We start from the raw sequence: 19,403 nt of genomic DNA on the forward strand, positions 1-19,403 counted from the left end.
TTGGTCCATTCAAACCAGCCCCATACTTGCTGGAAAACCGAAATGACAGCAAGTTCCCCATAAGTGCAGAAATGTGATTCGAAAATTCAGTTTGGATGTCAAGGAGGAAGGATCTGATCTTGGCTGCCCCAAGGGCCTTTAGCCATGGTTGGATCACTTCCCTAGCATTTCTAAGACGTGACTAAGTTGCCCTTTTGGTGGCTTGGTCCATGGCTCATCGGTTTTTAAATAATCAACAAGAACAGCCCCTTTCCCCATTCGGCTTCTTCATTTGTTCAGCTTTTGATTTCGTTCTTTTGTTGCTTGGTATGGATCTTGGTTGGCCTATGGCCCTTAGCCACGGTTCATATCATGCTCCTAGATGTCTAGATCGTGCCATGGTCAATCAAATGGCCACTGGAACGACGCAAGACATCGATCATAGCATAAACACTACACACGCACGCATGAGGGCCCTCGGTGAGAACTTTCGGGTGGTTGCTGGAATGAGGCGAATTGTGGCTGGCCTAGGGCCCTTAGCCATGGTTCAAATCATTCCTTGGGACGTGGTGGAGAGGCTTTGGTCGGTGGTTAAAGCCCCAATGGCCAAAAGTCTCGCAAACGACGCGATGCAAGCTAGGTCGCACCTGCTGGAAATTACAGCAAGTTGCTGTGTCGGTTCAGAGGCTCGTTCGAGTTCTTGGTTGGCTTTTAGCCCATGGCCTTGGACTGGACAGTGCCTCATTGAGTTAGGAAGGTCATGTTTTTGACCGTTCGTCATTTGGATCATTTTTGAGGTCGTACGAGAATTTACGGTGCAATGTGCCAAATTGACTCTCGAAAGAGCGTTTCGTGTTTTGGCCTCCATTTCACCTAGATTTCGACCCTATCATTTTAGGAACATTATTTTATGATTTTTCAGCGTATTTTAATCATGACTATAAGTCAGTTCAGTGTCGGTTCAGGTTGGCTCTGAGTCATGATTAAATGCGAAGTCATTAGGCGTCATAGTCGCATCTTTTGAACGTAAATTGCATAGTTGGTCATGTTTAAGCTATTGCATATTTTTCATGGCACAGTTAGGTTGCAGCGAGCCTGGGAACGATCCAATCCAATCCAGTTGGTAAAATTACAGGAATTTTCATTATGCCAGTTAATTATTTTACGTGCATTAAATAGAAAATGATTATTTTTGAGATTTATGCGATATGGCTTGTGGTTCATTCACTATGTGGGAGTGTTATTTATACGGTCGCCAGTGACCGATCAGTTCAGTATGGTACCACCCGGTCGCCAGTGACCGGCCAGCTCAGTTCAGTTTCAGCCTCCCCGGTAGCCAGTTACCGATCAGTTCAGCTTAGTGCAGTGGCCACAGGCGTAAAACATAATCTCAACAGAAAATTTTACCAGTTATTTCAGTACAGGCTCCAAGGAGCAAAAATTTTTTTACTGTGATTATCAGTTCAGTTATGCACGTATTATAATTGCTCAGTACATATTATTTTCAGTATGCCTCAGGACAGGATATGTTAACTCATGCATATTTTAATTCAGATTTTTACTCGTTACCTGCGATATATGCATGCTGAGTCTTTAGGCTCACTAGACTTGATTGTTGTAGGTACTGATGAGGCCAGGGCCGAGGGCGGGGACCAGTGAGCCAGCTTGGGTCGGCAGTAGTGGCACCCGAGGACCTCAGTGCAGCAGTTGTTATGTTATTCCGCAAACAATTTTTATCAGTTGTTGGATATTTTTAAATTGTTATTGTTGGCAAAACTTTATTTTCTTCCGCTGCTATTGTTTTAAACATTGAACTTGATTCATCAGTCGATTTTATGAATGAGGCCATTTAAGTTCTTTTAAAAAGAAAAATTTTTAATTTTCCGCAAATTTTCAAGAAAGGAGTTTTAGGCCCTTCGCAGTTGGTATCAGAGCGGTGGTTCTGTATAGGGTTTCACTACTACTGACCGCGAGAAGCTCACGAAGCCACGTCTTCGGTCTGTAAGTTTTTCAGTTCAGCATTTTGTTCAGCATTTCAGTTATAGCATGAATTATTTTGTCAGCATGCTTCCAGATTTTGAATATTTCAGTAATAAATTATGGAATTATGCATGTTAGTTACGTATGGGTTATGTTGGAACAGTATGCCCCCTAGACGCATTTTAGAGCGCAACAGAGAGGAGGAGCCTCGCCGAGAAGACAGGGAGGAGCGTAGACCAGAGGGAGACCTACCACCTCCTCCACCGCCCCCACCGGACATGAGTGCACAGATGTTAGCTGGGATGGCACAGTTCTTCGCACAGTTTGCGGGGGGCAATGCCGCAGCCGTAGCCGCAGCCGCAGCCAGGCCGACAGGGCCCGAGGCTGTGTATGAGCGATTCATGAAGATGCGCCCGAAGGAATTCTCTGGGGCATCTGACCCCATGGTTGCCGAGGGATGGATCAAATCCCTCGAGGTTATCTTCGATTTTATGGAGCTGGGAGACGCAGACCGAGTCCGATGTGCCACCTACTTGTTCACTGGAGACGCCCGCTTATGGTAGGAAGGAGCTTCGGTAGCCCTGACATTGGCTACACTTTCTTGGACCCGCTTTACGGAGGTTTTCTACTCCAAGTATTTTGCTGAGGAGGTTCGCACCAGGCTGACCACCGAATTCATGAGTCTGAGACAGGGGGATATGTCGGTTACGGAGTTTATCCGTAAGTTCGAGAGGGGCTGTCACTTTGTGCCCCTGATAGCGAATGATGCCAGAGCCAAGCTGATGCACTTCCTGGTGGGTTTACGGCCGATCTTGCGCCGGGATGTTAGGGTATCTGACCCTGCTACTTATGAGGTTGCCGTCTCCAAGGCCTTAGCCGCAGAGCAGGATCTGCGGGATATCGAGAGGGATCGCCAGGGCAAGCGCCCAGTCCAGGCACCGCACCGCCCTCCTCCTCTTCAGCATCAGCAGCAGAATAAGAGACCTTTTCATGGACCGCCCAGGAACAGAGGCCAGCAGCAGCAGCAGCGGGGACGCCCAGCCCCGAGGACTCAGGAGCACCCAGTTTGTCCCAGGTGCTCACGTCGCCATCCTGGAGCATGTATGGCTGGCTCAGGAAAGTGTTTTAATTGTGGCAGTCCAGACCACATGTTGCTGCAGTGTCCTCAGAGGAATCTGCCTACCCAAGGCAGGGTTTTTGCTCTCCATGCCGCGGAAACCAACCCGGAGACTATGTTGTTGACAGGTACCTTTAAACTTTAAGCTATTATTTGAATTTCCGTGTTTTGGGAATCGAGATTTAGATTTTGAACTTAGAACTGTTATAGGATTGCATGCTCTACTCAGATTTATTTCAGGGAAATTAAGCTAGAGGAACCTTGACCTTTGCATGTCTATAAGTTTAGATCTTGTAGTGGGATTCAACTTAGAGCTCCGCTCTTTCAGGGAGAATTTTTATATCTGGTTCCGCTACCAAGGCCTTGATAGATTCAGGGGCCACTCACTCGTTTATTTCGGAGATCTTTGCAAACTTTCTCAAGATCCAGACCATTGGGCTAGATACAGCCTTTTCAGTAGTGTTGCCATCAGGCGAGGAGATGGCAGCTACCAATGTTATCCGAGATATAGACCTTGAGCTGCACGGTAATCTTGTTTATGCGGATCTGATTGTGCTACCGATGCCGGAATTTGACATCATCCTAGGGATGGACTGGCTATTGAGGAACAGAGTGTTGATAGACTTTCAGCGAAGATCCGTTCTTGTCCGACCGCCTGGAATGGAGCAGTTCTTATTTGAGCCGGACAGGTACTTTCCTTTACCGCGCATTATTCCTTATGTTCAGGCTAGGAAGCTCATGCATAGAGGGTGTCGGGCATTTCTAGCAACCTTTTTATCTGTCCCCGAGGAACCCAGCCAGTCAGCCTCAGATGTTCCGATAGTTAGAGATTTCTTAGACGTTTTTCCCGAAGACGTCTCTGGTATGCCACCAGAGAGAGAGGTGGAGTTTTCCATTGAGCTTATGCCAGGTATGGCTCCGATATCCAAAGCGCCGTACCGACTAGCACCGACAGAGATGGCAGAGCTTAAGAAGCAGATCCAGGAACTTCTCGACAAGGAGTTCATTCGCCCGAGCTTTTCTCCATGGGGCGCACCAGTCTTATTTGTGAAAAAGAAGGATGGCTCGATGAGGCTTTGCATTGACTACCGGGAGTTGAACAGGGTTACAGTGAAGAATAAATACCCACTGCCGAGGATTGAGGATCTGTTTGACCAGTTGCAGGGAGCTTCGATTTTCTCCAAGATATATCTGCGTTCCGGTTATCACCAGTTGAGGGTGAGAGATGCTGATGTCTCGAAGACAGCTTTCAGGACTCGTTATGGCCACTACGAGTTCCTAGTGATGCCGTTCGGTCTGACGAATGCGCCAGCGATCTTCATGGATCTCATGAATCGCGTATTTCAGCCGTACCTCGACCAGTTTGTGATAGTGTTCATAGATGACATTCTCGTCAACTCCAAGAATCGGGAGGAGCACAGCAGGCATCTGACCACAGTGTTGCAGACATTGCAGAAGCACAAATTATTCGCAAAGTTCAGTAAGTGCGAATTCTGGTTAGAGAAGGTGGCGTTCTTGGGCCACATTGTTTCTAGCAGTGGCATTGAGGTAGACCCGGCGAAAGTTGTAGCAGTCAGAGATTGGGTTGTGCCTCAGAATGCATCAGAGATCCGCAGTTTTCTTGGGCTAGCAGGATATTACAGGAAATTCATCCAGGGATTCTCCTCTATCGCCGTTCCACTCACAGCACTGACAAAGAAAAATGTGAAGTTTGTGTGGAGCGAGGAGTGTCAGAAGAGCTTCGATACTTTGAAGCAAGCTCTTATCTCAACAACCGTTTTGGCTGTACCGTCAGGATCCGGCGAGTTTGTCCTTTATACCGATGCTTCGAAGCTTGGTTTAGGTGCAGTTTTGATGCAGCATGGGAGAGTGATAGCGTATGCTTCTCGACAGCTGAAAATCCACGAGAAGAATTACCCTACCCATGATCTGGAGTTAGCGGCCGTAGTTTTTGCTTTGAAGATTTGGAGGCACTATCTGTATGGAGAGAAGTGCCAGATCTTTACCGACCATAAGAGCCTCAAGTATTTCTTTACGCAGAAGGAGCTGAACATGCGTCAGAGGCGTTGGTTGGAGCTTGTGAAAGACTACGATTGTGACATTAGCTACCACCCGGGTAAAGCTAATGTAGTTGCGGATGCTTTGAGCAGGAAAGTCGCAGTGATGGCTCATTTGACGATTCAGAAACCTCTTCAGATTGAGATGCAGAGGTTTGATCTTGAGACTTATCCTCGAGGTAGAGTTCCTCGTTTATCTACCTTGACTATCCAGTCCTCTCTTATTGACCGTATTCGCAGCGGTCAGGCAGCAGATGAGTAGTTGGCACAGTGGAAGAAGAGAGATGAAACCAAGGGCAGTGTTTTGTATTCAGTCAGCGACGGTATTGTGAGATACCGAGATAGGATATGGGTTCCCAGCAGTGATTCTATCCGAGCAGACATCTTATCAGAGGCCCATACGTCCCCGTACTCCATTCACCCTGGGAGTACGAAGATGTACAAAGATCTGCAGCTATTGTATTGGTGGCCAGGAATGAAGAAGGACATCAGGCATTTTGTATCCGAGTGCCTGACTTGCCAGTTAGTGAAGGCCGAGCATCAGAGACCAGCAGGTTTGCTCAAGCCTCTTCCTATTCCCGAGTGGAAGTGGGAGAACATTACCATGGACTTTGTGACCGGATTGCCGAGGTCAGCCAGAGGATCGAATGCTATCTGGGTGATTGTAGATCGTCTTACCAAATCAGCGCACTTCTTGCCTATTAAGACGACTTTCACCATGGTTCAGTATGCAGAGCTGTATATCCGAGAGATAGTCCGACTCCATGGTATTCCAGTTTCTATCGTATCCGACAGAGATCCCAGATTCACTTCCTCGTTTTGGAAGAGTTTGCATTCGACTTTGGGTACGAAGTTGCTGTTTAGCACAGCTTTCCATCCGCAGACAGATGGACAGTCGGAGCGAGTTATTCAGATCTTAGAGGATCTTCTCCGTGCTTGCGTCATTGATTTCTCTGGGAGTTGGGAGTCGAACTTACCATTGGTAGAGTTCACCTATAACAACAGTTTCCAGTCGTCTATAGGTATGGCTCCGTATGAAGCGCTGTATGGCCGCAAGTGTAGATCTCCTGTTCATTGGGATGAAATAGGAGAGAGAGCAGAGTTGGGTCCAGAGATTGTTCAGCAGGCAGCTGATGTAGTAGTCAAGATCCGTGATAGGATGAGGACTGCTCAGAGCCGACAGAAGAGTTATGCCGATCAGCGGAGGAGAGAGTTAGAGTTTGCAGTGGGTGATCATGTCTTCGTGAAAGTGGCACCTATGAAGGGTGTCATGAGATTTGGCAAGAAAGGGAAGCTCAGTCCGAGATTCATTGGACCGTTTGAGATCCTCGACAGAGTTGGGACGCTAGCGTATCGTGTGGCTCTTCCGCCAAATCTGGCCGGAGTACACAATGTCTTTCACGTCTCCATGCTGAGGAAGGATATGGCAAATCCTTCGCATGTGCTGAATTTCGAGCCGTTGCAGCTTACTCCGAACTTATCTTATGAGGAGAGACCCGTGCAGATCCTAGACAGTCAGGAGAAGAAACTTCGGAACAAGTTGGTTAAGCGAGTCAAAGTCAAATGGCTCAACCATTCAGAGGAGGAAGCTACGTGGGAGTCTGAGCCGGAGATGAGTAGTCGATACCCCGAGTTATTCGGTGAGTTCTAATTTCGAGGACGAAATTTATTTAAGGGGGGGAGGATTGTAGAACCCGTAAATCAGTAGACGTATAAGCCATGCATAATTCTAGATTTTTAAATTTAATTGACTTCATTGCATGATTATTTTAAATGCATTTATTTGAAGTTAATTATTCATTATTTCAGTTCAGTAGTTTGATTTTTAGCATTTCAGTTATTTCAGTGAGGCCGGACTGGAGTTGGAGTTTTGAGATAGAATTTAAGATTTGAGAAATATTTCCAGAAGTTAATTTAGCTAGCAAGTAAGTTCATTTAAGTTAAAAAAAAGAAGTTTAAGGAATTATTTAAGTTAGTTGAGGATTTTAATTTAAATTATTGGAGGTGATTAAGAAATGAGCTCATTTAAGTTACTTAATTAAGGGGTTAGTTCACTAAATTAATTAAAGGATTAGTAAGGCTTTTAAGGGTTATTAAATTACTAGATAATTAATTTTCCCCCTACCATTTATCATGCATTTTCGGCCACACCCCTAGAAGAACAAACTAGGACTTGCCAACTCACCTTTGACCCATTCTTGGTTGATTAGCATGCTAATTCTTTTAGCTATTTTTCCACCTTAATTAATTAATACTAGACCACTATCCTAACCCTTGTTTGGCATGATAAAATCGGCCACTATAGTCTAGAATCACCCAAGAGATCATTTGATAGCAATTAAAAATTCAAAATTCAAATGCATGAAGACTTGGTCTTGATATGATCCTATTTTTGTGCACCCTTCTCCTCACCTTCATAACCATCACTCCCCCTCCACCTCCACCGAAAATAAGACCCCTTTTCAGTAGAAAAAAACGTGAATAACAGCTAGGGAGAAAGGGAGAAAAATCGAGAGCCAAGAAAGGTAGAGAAGCAAGCCACTCCGTCTCCTCCGCGCCGTCTCGTCTCTTCTTTTCGTTTTCTTTCGAAACGAAACCAGGCATGTCTAGATTTCTTTCAAACCTCAATCAAGTCATATTATTATTTATTTTTCAGTACATGATCATGTTGTAGCAAGCAAAAATCGAGATCCATGTCAAAATATTTTGGAACACACATGCAGAATTTTCGACTTCCCTTGACAAGCTTCACGTTTTTCTAAGTTTTGATGGTTTCAGGTATTGGATCGACTCTAGGCTCCCAAGGCGGCTTGTATACATGTAGTAGGATGCATTAGAACCATGTTGGTCCATTCAAACCAGCCCCATACTTGCTGGAAAACCGAAATGACAGCAAGTTCCCCATAAGTGCAGAAATGTGATTCGAAAATTCAGTTTGGATGTCAAGGAGGAAGGATCTGATCTTGGCTGCCCCAAGGGCCTTTAGCCATGGTTGGATCACTTCCCTAGCATGTCTAAGACGTGACTAAGTTGCCCTTTTGGTGGCTTGGTCCATGGCTCATCGGTTTTTAAATAATCAACAAGAACAGCCCCTTTCCCCATTCGGCTTCTTCATTTGTTCAGCTTTTGATTTCGTTCTTTTGTTGCTTGGTATGGATCTTGGTTGGCCTATGGCCCTTAGCCACGGTTCATATCATGCTCCTAGATGTCTAGATCGTGCCATGGTCAATCAAATGGCCACTGGAACGACGCAAGACATCGATCATAGCATAAACACTACACACGCACGCATGAGGGCCCTCGGTGAGAACTTTCGGGTGGTTGCTGGAATGAGGCGAATTGTGGCTGGCCTAGGGCCCTTAGCCATGGTTCAAATCATTCCTTGGGACGTGGTGGAGAGGCTTTGGTCGGTGGTTAAAGCCATAATGGCCAAAAGTCTCGCAAACGACGCGATGCAAGCTAGGTCGCACCTGCTGGAAATTACAGCAAGTTGCTGTGTCGGTTCAGAGGCTCGTTCGAGTTCTTGGTTGGCTTTTAGCCCATGGACTTGGACTGGACAGTGCCTCATTGAGTTAGGAAGGTCATGTTTTCGACCGTTCGTCATTTGGATCATTTTTGAGGTCGTACGAGAATTTACGGTGCAATGTGCCAAATTGACTCTCGAAAGAGCGTTTCGTGTTTTGGCCTCCATTTCACCTAGATTTCGACCCTATCATTTTAGGAACATTATTTTATGATTTTTCAGCGTATTTTAATCATGACTATAAGTCAGTTCAGTGTCGGTTCAGGTTGGCTCTGAGTCATGATTAAATGCGAAGTCATTAGGCGTCATAGTCGCATCTTTTGAACGTAAATTGCATAGTTGGTCATGTTTAAGCTATTGCATATTTTTCATGGCACAGTTAGGTTGCAGCGAGCCTGGGAACGATCCAATCCAATCCAGTTGGTAAAATTACAGGAATTTTCATTATGCCAGTTAATTATTTTACGTGCATTAAATAGAAAATGATTATTTTTGAGATTTATGCGATATGGCTTGTGGTTCATTCACTATGTGGGAGTGTTATTTATATGGTCGCCAGTGACCGATCAGTTCAGTATGGTACCACCCGGTCGCCAGTGACCGGCCAGCTCAGTTCAGTTTCAGCCTCCCCGGTAGCCAGTTACCGATCAGTTCAGCTTAGTGCAGTGGCCACAGGCGTAAAACATAATCTCAACAGAAAATTTTACCAGTTATTTCAGTACAGGCTCCAAGGAGCAAACATTTTTTTACTGTGATTATCAGTTCAGTTATGCACGTATTATAATTGCTCAGTACAGATTATTTTCAGTATGCCTCAGGACAGGATATGTTAACTCATGCATATTTTAATTCAGATTTTTACTCGTTACCTGCGATATATGCATGCTGAGTCTTTAGGCTCACTAGACTTGATTGTTGTAGGTACTGATGAGGCCAGGGCCGAGGGCGGGGACCAGTGAGCCAGCTTGGGTCGGCAGTAGTGGCACCCGAGGACCTCAGTGCAGCAGTTGTTATGTTATTCCGCAAACAATTTTTATCAGTTGTTGGATATTTTTAAATTGTTATTGTTGGCAAAACTTTATTTTCTTCCGCTGCTATTGTTTTAAACATTGAACTTGATTCATCAGTCGATTTTATGAATGAGGCCATTTAAGTTCTTTTAAAAAGAAAAATTTTTAATTTTCCGCAAATTTTCAAGAAAGTAGTTTTAGGCCCTTCACACGTCGGTTCGGTGTCGGTTAAGGTTGGCTCGGAGTCATGATTAAATGCGAGTTCATTAGGCGTCATAATCGCATCTTTTGAACTAAATTGCATAGTTGGTCAAGTTTAAGCTATTGCATATTTTTCATGGCACAGTTAGCTTGCAGCGAGCCTGGGTACGATCCAATCCAATCCAGTTGGTAAAATTACGGGACATTTTCATTATGCCAATTAATTATTTTACGTGCATTAAATAGAAAATGATTATTTTTGAGATTTATGCGATATGGCTTGTGGTTCATTCACTATGTGGGAGTGTTATTTTATACGGTCGCCAGTGACCGATCAGTTCAGTATGGTACCACCCGGTCGCCAGTGACCGGCCAGCTCATTTCTGTTTCAGCCTCCCCAGTAGCCAGTTACCGATCAGTTCAGCTTAGTGCAGGGGCCACAGGCGTAAAACATAATCTCAACAAAAAATTTTACCAGTTATTTCAGTACAGGCTCCAAGGAGCAAACTTATGCACGTATTATGATTGCTCAGTACAGATTATTTTCAGCATGCCTCAGGACAGGATATGTTATCTCATGCATATTTTAATTCAGATTTTTACTCGTTACCTACGATATATGCATGCTGAGTCTTTAGGCTTACTAGACTTGATTGTTGTAGGTACTGATGAGGCCAGGGCCGAGGGCGGGGACCAGTGAGCCAGCTTGGGTCGGCAGTAGTGGCACCCGAGGACCTCAGAGCAGCAGTTGTTATTTTATTCCGCAAACATTTTATCAGTCGTTGGATATTTTTAAATTGTGATTTTTGGCATACTTTATTTTCTTCTGCTGCAATATTTTGAAATATTGAACTTGATTCACCAGTGATTTTATGAATGAGGCCATTTAAGTTCTTTTAAAAAGAAAATTTTTAGTTTTTCCGCAAATTTTCAAGCAAGAAGTTCTAGGGCCTCTACAAGTTTAATGTTGTATTGCCTTCGGGGGATGTGTTGTGCCCGACATCTATTGTGTATGCGTGCTCTGTTCAAATTGATGAGCTAGTGGTTTATGCTGATTTGATTTTATTCCGATGGTTGCGTTTGATATTATACTTGGCATGGATTGGCTATCAACCTAACTTGCAGTGATTGATTGCGTTGCTAAGACGGTGAAATTTGCAGATGATGGCAATAGGGAAGGTATGCTCGCCAGTGCAGGTACTTCGCTGGTCATTCCTTTTATTTCATGTCTTAAGGCTAAGAAGTTGTTGTTTAGAGGTTGTGATGGGTTTTTGGCTTCGATTGTTGATGTGGATAGAATTGTGAAATTGAATATTGATGATATTGATGTGGTGAGAGAGTTCCCTGATGTTTTTGAGGATCATGTGCCGGGTTTGCCGCCGGACAGAGATGTGGAGTTTGTGATTGATCTAGTTCCAGGTACGGTTCCTATTTCTAAGGCTCCGTATAGAATGGCCCCAACAGAGATGAAAGAGTTGAAGACGCAAGTTGCAAGATCTTTTAGATAAAGGTTTCATTCGGCCGAGTTTTTCGCCTTGGGGAGCTCCGGTTCTATTTGTCAAGAAGAAAGATGGGTCTTTGCGGCTGTATATTGATTACAGAGAGATCAACAAAGTGAATATCAAGAATAAATATCCGTTGCCACGGATAGATTATCTTTTTGACCAACTGCATGGGGCTACAAGTGTTTTCGAAGATTGATCTGCGATCTGGCTATTATCACTTGAAGTTTAGGGAGTCTGATATCCCTAAGACGGCGTTCCAGACCAGGTACGGTCATTATGAATTTCTTGTGATGTCTTTTGGTCTGACTAATGCTCCTTCAGTCTTCATGGATCTGATGAACCGAGTGTTCAAGCCGTATTTGGATAGCTTTGTCATTGTTTTCATCGATGACATATTGATTTATTCCAAGACTAAAGAACTTCATTCAGAGCACCTCAGAGTTGTTCTTCAATTGTTGAGAGAGGAGAGGTATTATGCTAAGTTGAAAAAATGTGAGTTCTGGTTGGAGCAGATTTCTTTCTTAGGCCATGTTGTCTCGAAGGATGGTATAGCGGTTGATCCAGTGAAAATCGAGGCGATTCAGAAATGGCCTATCCCTACCACTGTATCAGAGAGGTACGCAGTTTTCTTGGTTTGGCGGGTTATTATCGTCGTTTTATTTCAGATTTCTCCAAGATTGCCCTGCCGTTAACCAATCTGACGAGGAATACTGTGAAGTTTGAGTTGTCCAATGATTGCCAAAGTGGATTTCAAGAGTTGAAAGATAAGTTGACGTCAGCTCCGGTACTTGCATTGCCCAGTGGTTCAGAGAAATTTTTTGTTTATACCGATGCGTCGAAAAAGGGTCTTGGTGCAGTGCTGATGCAACGTGGAAAGGTTATAGCCTATGTTTCTCGTCAGTTGAAGGACTACGAGAAGAATTATCCTACGCATGATCTGGAGCTGGCATCTGTGGTTTTCGCCCTGAAAATTTGGAGACATTATTTGTATGGCGAAAAGTGTGAAGTTTTCACGGACCACAAGAGTTTGAAGTATTTGTTTTCTCAGAAAGAACTCAATATAAGACAGAGACGGTGGTTAGAGCTTGTCAAAGATTATGATGTGACGATTAGGTTATCACCCAGGGAAGGCAAATGTTGTAGCAGATGCTTTGAGCCGTACGTCGAGTTCTTCTTTGAATTCTTTGATTTAGAAGCCATTGTTGTTAGATTTGCAGCGAGAAGAGATAGCTTTGGTTGTTCCGGGGACCATTGCTTCGCTTTTCAGCATTGGTCATTCGGGCTACATTGACGGACAGGATCCGTAGAGAGCAGGTCAATGATTTACAGTTGACAGAGCTGAGAGCCAGAGTAGAGGAGAGAGGCAATTCAGAGTTTGGATTGAATGGAGATGGTTTGGTGACTTTCAGAGGCCGTATATGTATTCCTGTTGGTGATGATATTCGACGAGACGTCTTGTGAGGCCCGGGGCCGAAGAGGGCGGGGGGTGATCGCCGGTGCTATCAGTTGCACGGACAATGAGCGACTCCTGGCATGCTTCTAGGTGGAGGGAACATGAATGAACCAACCCACACGGGAATGAGAGGGATTCCGAGACTGTTCAATGTAATGGACTGTACAGTTGAAGAGAGGCTTAAAAGATTTGATTTGTACTACTCATATCACGAAGGTGCATCTTCTTTTCTATAGCTCATCACATAAGAATTCCAAAGTTAAGCGTGCTTGACTTGGGACAATTTTGGGATGGGTGACCTCCTGGGAAGTTTCCTAGAGTGCGTGTGAGTTAGGACATAAGCACGCTGGAAAGACTGTCTTGGTACAGTGAGGACAGTCGTCAAATCTGGGGCGTTACAGTTGGTATCAGAGCCGATCTCTCTTAGTACGGTGTGGTTCTGGGACGAACCAAGCGGAAGCTAGTGGGCATGTGAGGCCCGGGGCCGAAGAGGGCGGGGGGTGATCGCCGGTGCCATCAGTTGCACGGAAAATGAGCGGCTCCTGGCAGGCTTCTAGGTGGAGGGAACATGAATGAACCGACCCACACGGGAATGAGAGAGATTCCGAAACTGTTCAATGTAATGGACTATACAGTTGAAGAGGGCTTAAAAGATTTGATTTGTACTACTCATATCACGAAGGTGCATCTTCTTTTCGGTAGCTCATCACATAAGAATTTCAAAGTTAAGCGTGCTTGATTTGGGACAATTTTTGGATGGGTGACCTCCTGGGAAGTTTCGCGTGTGAGTGAGGACATAAGCAACGTTGGAAAGACTCGTCTTGATACAGTGAGGACAGTCGTCAAATCTGGGCGTTACACGTCTTGACAGAGGCACATACCGCGCCATACTCGATACATCCAGGTGGTACCAAGATGTATCATGATCTTCGTAGACTGTATTGGTGGCCAGATATGAAGAAAGATATTGCCATTGTTTATTTCTCAGTGCCTAACTTGTCAGCAGGTGAAGATCGAACATCAGAGACCTGCTGGGACATTGCTGTCATTACCGATTCCTCAATGGAAATGAGAGCATATTACGATGGACTTTGTTATTTGTCTTCCCAGAACGCAGAAAGGTTTTAACTCCTATTTGGGTTATTGTTGATCGGTTGACCAAGACAGCGCATTTTCTTCCAGTCAAGACGACGTATTCAATGAACCAGAATGCCGAAGAGTACTTAGCTGAAATTGTTAGACTTCATGGTGTTCCTGTGTCGATCGTGTCTGATCGTGACCCTAGATTTACTTCAGAGTTTTGGAAGAGTTTGCACAGAGCTATGGGTTCACGGTTAGCATTTAGTGCAGCATATCACCCCTAGAGCGACGGTCAATCAGAGAGAGTTATTCAGATTTTAGAGGAAATGCTCAGAGCTTGTACTATAGACTATCCTGGTAGTTGGGATTCCAAATTGCCTCTTATTGAGTTCACGTACAATAACAGTTGCCAAGCGACGATTGGCATGACACCTTATGAAGCACTTTATGGCAGGATGTGTAGATCGCCATTGTATTGGGATGAGATTGGTGAGAGGAAGATGTTGGGTCCAGAGTTGGTCCAAAAGATAGATGATGTTGTTGCTGTTATTCGAGAGAGGATGAAGACAGCACAGTCGAGACAGAAGAGCTATGTAGATGTGCGTCGTAGGCCGTTGCAATTTGATGTTGGCGATCATGTGTTCTTGAAAATAGCACCTCTCAAAGGTGTGATGCGATTTGGCAAAAAGGGAAAGTTGGAGATTTATTGGTCCATTTGAGATCTTGGATAGAGTCGGCGGTGATCGAGCTTACAGGTTAGCCCTACCGCCAGATCTTGACAGAGTTCATAATGTTTTTCATGTCTCCATGATCAGGAAATATATTGCGAATCCTTCCCATGTTCTTCGCCACGAGCCATTGGATTTGACGCCGAATTTGACGTACCAAGAGATTCCAGTTCAGATTCTGGATCGCAAAGTAAAAGTGTTGTGAAACAAAGAGATCGGTATTGTTAGAGTCCTTTGGAGGAATCATTTGATTGAAGAAGCCACGTGGGAACCAGAGGATGAGATGATAGAGAAGTATCCTGAGTTGTTTGCATAGTGACGTCAATTTCGAGGATGAAATTCCTCTAAGGAGGGGAGATTGTAATAGCCAAGCCTGGTGTACGGTACGGTTTAAGATTTCGTATGATTATTGACTATTTGGTTGAGTTTAAGTATAGTTTTGATGTTAAGAGTTGCGATTTATGGTTTATAGCATTGTTGTTATTAGTTGTTGTGTAGTTGTGTGTATCAGCGTTGCGATTTGATCTTTGTTGCGTAGAGTTGGTTGTTGACTGCAGTGGTGACCGCACCCGCGGTCAAGAAGGCACCGCACCCGCGGTCTCATGCTTCAGAATTTCGGTTGTTTTCCAGTAGCTTCAGCGCACCCGCGGTGCAAGGTGTAGCGCACTTGCGGTGTTCGGGCAGAGACCAGAGCGCACCCGCGGTCGTCAATTGTGGATTTTTGGTTGTGTTGCCGAAGGCACACCGCACCCGCGGTGAGGAAGGTAGCGCACCCGCGGTGCATGAACAGTAGAAGCGTGTTTCGAGTTTTAAGTGATATAAGTTGATGTGTTTGGCTCATTTCTCTCATTTCTATCGGTTCTTCTCGGTTTGCAGCTCTTGGGGAGGCTAGGGTTTCTTTATTTCTTCTTTTCATTTCTTTGATTCAAGCTCCTAGTTGGTGATTTGTGGTGTAATCAAGGTTCTAGTTGGTTCTAGAAGCTAAGGTAAGCTTTTGGTTTGGTTATTTCTTGGTTTTGGTGTTGGGTGAAATCATGGGTTTGGTGTTGGTGTTGGTGTTATGGATTAATTGATTTGGGTTTATGATTATTGAGATGTTGATGGTGTAATTTATGGTTTATTGTTGTAGGAATTCAACCAAAGGTTTAGAACCAAGGTTCCAAGTGGTTGTAAGAGGAATTTCATTCCTTGTGCTCACATGATAATATATGTATGGTGTTTCAATTGTTTTAATGTGCTACTCCCTTCATTTGATTCGTGATATGTATTGATACACTTTGTTGTATATTATGGAGGCATTTTTATGTCTCAATTGTGAAAAAGGGAATACAAGAGAAAAGAGTATGCAAAGTGTTTGTTTAAATGCCAAAGAGAGAGTTTAAATAGTTTATTGGATTGATAGATACATAGTTAGAGATTGCATGCAATTAGTTGATCAACGACCATAGGCTTATATCCCTCAGAGTTATCGATGTATATCGATGGGATATAGGTACAGAGACAGAGATACTATATATATATCAATCCAACAGAGAAATGAGAAATACCTACTTATTGTTATATTATGCTATGTTATTCATGTTTCAAGAGTTGATGGTATTTAATGATTTCAAAGCCATGTTTTACAGAGTATGATATATGTATCCATTGCTATGTAAGAGTTCCACTTGCTGAGTTTTATACTCATTTCAGTTATTTCATGTGATGCAGATAAGAGCGACGGGCCGGGACGTTGATTGTGGGCCGGAGTCATATGCATATAGAGAAGGAAGGAAGAAAACTATTTGATAGCATTTTTGACATAATCACAAAAATGATATTTTGTATTTTTGTTGTATCATTTGATTGATCATGTATATACTTTTGATTATACATTGACATGTATTTTAAATCCTTCTTTCTTTTTAGGGTTTCCAAAAGTGTTTTGGATTATCAAAGTGTCATGGGCCTTGAAGTTGTTGGGCCATGAGATGGCTAACATATTTGTGAAATTTAAATGGGCCAAAATTTTTTTGGTGAAAAATGAAATTTTTTGGGCCCTTAAGTTTAATTTACAAAAGTTCCAAATATTTTCTCATAAAATAAATAATTTAAGTTGGACTTTAATTATTTATAGTAAATTTTGATTTACAAGAAATTCAGTTATAAATAAATTAATTGGAAAGTAGACAAAGGTGTTTGTATACTTTGTTTATCTAGTTTATGATCGTGGCAGTTAGTGATTGGATCAAGATATATAATATTGGATCAATTAATTATTGTGATAATTAATTGATGGTGTATGATATGTGATATTATGCATGAAAGATGATCAAAAGCCCAAGCCCAATTTGCTAGGTGTATGCTAGGATATTTTGTTATGAATGATTGTAATCATTATCACATTTAAAGTGGGCTTGTTTTATGGCCCGTTCCCACCCCATGAGATATATCCCTATTTGTCATGGATATTTATTTGTAAATATTAGTATAGTGGATGATCAAGATTGGAAGATGGTGGCCTTGATGATTATGAAGATCGAAGACATGTAAATATTGGAAGCTTATGTAATAGTTGCATTTGCATCCCATGCATTTCCCTAGAATTGGACCTAGGCCCGTGCTTAGCTCACACGGGCCATTAGTATTGGGGCCATTGATCATCCTTGTTTGTTTACTGTTTATAATTTATGCATGATATGTTATAAATAATGAGTATGTGCGTTATTATTATGATAATAACAAAGTTGCATGAATCCGGCAAACATACGATCAAACATGGTGAGCTTTTAAATAAAATTAATGATGAGACCTTTCCAAATTAAAAAACCCTCATTTTGAATAAGAATAAAAATTAATATCAAGCCCGAAAAGGGGAATTATAAATTTGTTTATAATTTCCATGTCTTCCATCGACAATGGGTGCATGATGAACGCTACCCGTACTCAGGGCTCGGCTCATATTATTGGGGGAGCTCTGGGTGCCGGAAAGTTGTGACATCCATTGACATGGTGATGTGAACTACGTGGAATTCCCATGATTTCGGCTCATATTATTGGGGGAACTCATGGCGACCGTCCATTAAGGTTCAACATCGATTGGTAAGGCTTGACACGTGAAGATGAACGACGTCATATTATTGGGTCCTAATCAAACATGAGACAAAAGTTTACGTAGAGGGTTGCATGGAGATGCAATTGGAAACTACCTTTTAGGAATTGCGATTGGCTGATATTATTCGGGATCATAATTCGCTAATTGGACCTTACGTACCTACTGAGGAAAGGAGTTTCCCGTTTTCACTAGAGGGTAGTGAAAGATATCTAAACTGTGGGAGTAAATATTTATAAAGTAAAAGTCCATACTTTATATCTTACTAAATATTTTAAAATAGTCATCAACATTTATCTGTTTTACTTTTCAGTACAAATTGACAATGTCTTCATTACGCAATCCATTATCTGCAATACTCGAAAAACACATATTAACTGGACCTAATTACCTCACTTGGCTAAGAAACTTGAAAATCGTCTTGAATTCGGAAAGGATAGCATATACACTGACTAAGTCGCGCCCTGTTGAGGCTCCGACTGACTGCACTCCTGAGGAATTGCAGACTTATAAGGAATGGTGTGACCATGACTTGAAAGCCGAGTGTTATATGCAGGCTTCCATGAATGATGAGAAGTCGGTTCTTTATGTGGATTCTTCATCTGGTACGAAGATTGGTCCACATGGGAAGTGAAAGAAGCGTTTTTTCCAATGTCCCAAGAAGAACGTGCCCTTGCAGAGGCAATCTCCGAGTCCCGCTGTGGTAGCCATACCAGTGAAGGCTGACAAGACTGTTGACATATGTTATTACTGCAAGAAGCCTGGACATTGGAGGCGTAATTGCAGAGAATATCTTGCCCAGAAAGGTTCAGGAAATGGTATGTTCTACATTTAAGTAAACATTTCAATTAACTCTACTTCTTGGGTATTAGATACCGGTTGTGGCTCACATCTCTGTAATGAGTTACAGGTGATGGGAAGAAGTAGAAGGCTTAGTAAGGGTGAGACCTTCTTGAGATTGGGCAACAGAGCAAGAGTTGCTGCCAAGGCCGTGGGAAATGTTTACTTATTGTTGAACAATGATTTTAAGTTGATTTTAAGAAATGTTTTGTTTGTACCGGATTTGGTGAAAAACATTGTTTTTATTTCTATGCTTGATAAAAATGGATATTCTTGTTTATTTAGCAAAAGTGTTTGCAACATTTACAAGAATGAATGTTTAATTGGTACTGGAGAACTTGAAAACGATCTCTATAACTTAAAATTGAAAGATATTCCACTAAACAATGTCCAAGCAATAACAACAACAAACAAGCAAAAACAAGATACTCTAAATTCGGCACAATTATGACATGCTCGATTAAGACATATTTTCCCTAAGAAGGATGAACAAGCTAGTTGGAGTAGGCATGTTTGATATGTCTGATATTAATGCTCTCACGACTTGTGAATCCTGTCTAAAAGGAAAGATGACCAAAATTCCCTTTAAGGGCCACGTGGAGCGAGCCAAAGGGTTATTGGATTTGATCCATACCGATGTGTGCGGTCCGCTTAGCATCACCACTAAGCATGGACATGCCTACTTCATCACCTTTACCGATGACTTTTCGAGGTACGGGTATGTGTATTTGATTAAATAAAATTCTGAAGCCTTTGAAAGGTTAAAAGAATTCAGAAGTGAAGTAGAGAAATAGTTGGGACGAAGCATCAAGACACTTCGATCGGATCGAGGTGGTGAG

Source organism: Primulina tabacum, chromosome 7, assembly GCF_025594145.1.
Source record: "Primulina tabacum isolate GXHZ01 chromosome 7, ASM2559414v2, whole genome shotgun sequence".
NCBI lineage: Eukaryota > Viridiplantae > Streptophyta > Magnoliopsida > Lamiales > Gesneriaceae > Primulina > Primulina tabacum.